Raw genomic sequence first — 4,147 nt, 5'->3', positions numbered from 1 at the left:
GAGCCACACCTTGATATTCCTAACCCGAGCACCCTCATCCAACGAATGCTCCACCCAACTGGCTCCCAAGTCTCTACGTGGTTCCAGAGCAAAAGAATGTTTCTACAACGCATATCCCCACCTTTTCTTTCAAGTCTTTTCGCTTACACGGAAAGACTTCTTAAACTGCCATGCATCAGGGTCGGGGGAGGTCTTGTTAAAACGCAGATCTGTGGATCTCCGGGGTTTGATTGTTGCAAGGATGCTGCTGGTGTCAAAACCACAACGTGGGAACCACAGAACCACTAGTTGGTTTTCCGTGTTTCAGTGCATACAATTCCTAAGTTATCTGGCCAAGAAAACTTGTAAGTTCTTAGATTGTCCCAAAGGTGGCGCATGAAATCAAAGCAGGAGAACAGTTTCCTACGAGGTGTAGCCTGGGAAAGTTGGGGGTGACTGATGGAAAGGAGGAGTGAAGCTCCGCCCTTTCCGCTGCTAGGCTGCGCCCGATGCTATTTAAACCCGCCCTGGCTGGCCTGTACTCAGATCTTCGTGGAGCGGATCAGCGGCCGGAGCGTTTGGCGGACTCTGCGTGGACTTGGAGCTCACAGCGTCTTGCGACTTGGAAGCGGATTCAGAGGACAGGACAGAACACTTGGGCAAGTGAATCTCTGTCTGTCTGTCTGTCTGTCTGTCTCATTGGTTGGTTGATTTCCATTTTCTTAAGGGGCACATACCTCACACCGCACACACACAAACACACACACACACTCACACACACACACACACACACACACACACACACACACACACACACACACACACTCCTTCCTTCTGCGAGTTAGAAAATTAGTAGGGGCCCCTGGGAGCTGCAGGTTTCCTAATCATGTCTGCACCTAAGAACAGTAGGGTCTTGTCTGGCTCTTCTTATGAACGGTCCCCCAGCCCGGACTCCCCAAGGTCCATGCGAGCCTCCCCCAGCTTCTCCCTCTCCCCTCTCAGAAACTCAGGCTTAAGGGGAAGCTCCTCACCAGGGATCCGGAGCTACCATTCACCATCCCCTAGGGCTTCACCACACTCACCTCTGTCATCACCAGAATCCCACAAGCTCCCATTTCCCTGTCCTCACCGTGATGGGCAATCAATGAAGCCATTGGGCTCTCCTGTGTCCTCCTCTGAGGATTCCTCAGAGTCCCCACGTTCATCAATAATATACCACATGTTCTTACTGCCATCACCCAGCAGCTCACCCCCAGCTCTCGGGGGCTCTCCTGTGTCTCCCAGCTACTCTCAAAACAACCCCAGATTTCAGCTGGAGTCAGCCCCCCACACCCAGGAATCACCAACAAACTCACGAGCCTCACAGTGCTCCACCCCTGTGTCTTTCATCTCTTCACCCCCAGGCCTCAGGGACTCTCCTGTGGCTCCCAGTTACTCGCCAGCCATCCCCAGGTTCCTGCGGGAGTCAGCCCCATTTACCCAGGAGTCCCCCAGACACTCACAGGTCTCGGGAGATTATGAGCGGTCCCCCAGCCCTGACTGCTCAAGATTCATGCCTGCCTCACCCAGCTTCTCCCTCTCCCCTCCCAGAAACTCACACCCAAGGGGCAGCTCCTCACCAGGGATGTGGAAGTACTCTACATCATCCCACAGGGCTTTACCACTCTCACATCCATCATCAGCAGAATTCCACAACTTTAAGTTTCCCTTTCCTAACCAAGCAGGACAGTCACTCATGTCATCGTGTTCTCCCGTGTCCTCCTCTGGAGATTCTCCACAGTCACCTCATTCATCAATAATATACCATATGTTCTTACTGCCATCATCCAGCAGCTCACCCCCAGCCACCCATGACTCTCCTGTCTGTCCCAGCTACTCTCCAACTACGCCCAGATTTCAGCGGGAGTCTGTACCCCACACCCCAGAAACACCTACAAACTCACAGACCTCAGTGAGATCCTCGCCAGTCTCTCTCACGTCTTCACCCCCAGCCCTTACGGACCCTCCAGTCTGTCCCAGCTACTCTCCAACCACGCCCACATTTCAGCGCGGGTCAGTTCCAGGAACCCAGGGATCACCACCAAGCCCGCCACTTTCACTGAGTTACTCCCCAGTCTCTAGCACGCCTTTATCTCCAACCCTCAGGGACTCGCCTGTGTGTCCCAGCTACTCTCCAAACACGCCCACACTTCAGCGGGAGTCCGTTGCAGGCACCCAGAAATCACCACCAAACTCACCAGTTTCACTGCCTTACTCCCCAGTCTCTCTCATGTCTTCACCATCCCTCAGGGACTCTTCCGTCTGTCCCAGCTACTCTCCAACCACGCCCACATTTCAGCTGGAGTCAGTTCCAGGCACCCCGGAATCACCACCAAGCTCACCAGTTTCACTCAGTTACTCCCCAGTCTCTAGCACGTCTTTATCTCCAACCCTCAGGGACTCTCCTGTGTGTCCCAGCTACTCTCCAACCACGCCCACACTTCAGCGGGTGTCAGTTCCTGGCACCCAGGAATCACCACCAAACTCACCAATTTCACTCAATTACTCTCCAGTCTCTCTCATGTCTTCACCAGCCCTCTTGGACTCTCCTGTCTGTCCCAGCTACTCTCCAACCACGCCCACATTTCAGCTGGAGTCCGTTCCAGGCACCCCGCAGTCACCACCAAACTCACCAGTTTCACTGAGTTACTCCCCGGTCTCTCTCACGTCTTCACCCCCAGAACTCAGGGACTCTCCTGTGTGTCCCAGCTACTCTCCAACCATGCCCAGATTTCAGCAGGAGTCAGTTCCAGGCTCCCAGGCATCACCTACAAACTCAGCAGTTTCACTGAGTTACTCCCCAGTCTCTCTCATGTCTTCACCCCCAGCCCCCTGGGACTCTCCTGTCTGTCCCAGCTACTCTCCCACCACGCCCAGATTTCAGCGGGAGTCAGCCTCCCACACTCCGGAATCACCTACAGACTCACAGACTTCACGGAGGTCCTCCCTGGTCTCTCTCAGGTCTTTGCCCTCAGCCCACAGGGACTCTTGTGTCTCTTTCAGCTACTGTCAAAACTTCTCTAGATTCCAGCTGGAGTCAGTTCCAGGCGCCCACGATACACCACCGAACTCGCGAATTTCACTGACTTACTCCCCAGTCTCCCTCATGTTCTCACCCCCAGCCCTCAGGGACTCTTCTGTCTCTCTCAGCTACTCTCCAGCCATCTCCAGATTTCACCTGGAGTCAGCTTCCCACACCCAGGAATCACCTACAAACTCAGGGACCTTACTGCAACCCTCCCCCATTTCTTTCACCTCTTCACCCCCTGCCTTCAGGGACTCTCCTGTGTCTCCCAGCTTCTCTCCAGCCCTCCCCAGATTTCTGCCACAGTCAGCCCCAGGCAACCAGGACAACCCTAGACACCCACAGGCCTCACGAGCCTATCTCCCTATGACCTGGACCTATACAGGGATGGCTCCCACGCATCCCTCAGTGACCCCAAACCCATCTCCACTTACACTCAGACACTCCCAGGGCCTGACAGCTACTCCCCGTTATTGTCCTTCAGTTCGAAGCCCTGGCCAATCTACTAGCCCACGTGACGCAGTTACCTGGCCATTTCTCCACAGTTCCGGTGAGGGCCCCACACCCAGCCTCAGAAGAGCCCCTCCTGCATTCCGTCCTCACACGCAGGCCTGTCCCTCTACTTGCTACTGTCACACTCTTGCCAGCAGAAGAGGCCCCTGTCATGGCCGATATCACCACCCAGTCTATCCTCACCCCACAGCTGTGCAGCGGGACCCTCCTGCTGGCCCACGTGGCTGCCAGAGCCCATGCTGGCACAACGCTCCAGCATGTCGGCGTCCCTGCGGGCCGCACTACCGGTGACATGGCTAGCATGACCCTCCTTCCTGGCAGTGACACTGTTGATGTGAACCCCAGTTTCACATCTGTCATTTGTAAATAGGACCATTTGCCCTTTTCGCTCTCCCTTCCATTCACAGGGCTTTTCATTCTCTCTGTTTCTGCCTCCGTTTCAGATATTTACTCACCTTTTTCTCTCTCACTATGTCTGCCGTGGTCTCGATGAGAGTGCGCCACATAAGATTCCCCCATTAAAAGTCATGAATTGAGTGGCTTTTAGTATACCTGTGGTTGTGCACATTCCCTTTTAATTCGCAAACCATT

The sequence above is a fragment of the Gorilla gorilla genome, chromosome Y (assembly GCF_029281585.2).
Source record: "Gorilla gorilla gorilla isolate KB3781 chromosome Y, NHGRI_mGorGor1-v2.1_pri, whole genome shotgun sequence".
NCBI lineage: Eukaryota > Metazoa > Chordata > Mammalia > Primates > Hominidae > Gorilla > Gorilla gorilla.
Note: the sequence above shows the minus strand (reverse complement) of the source record.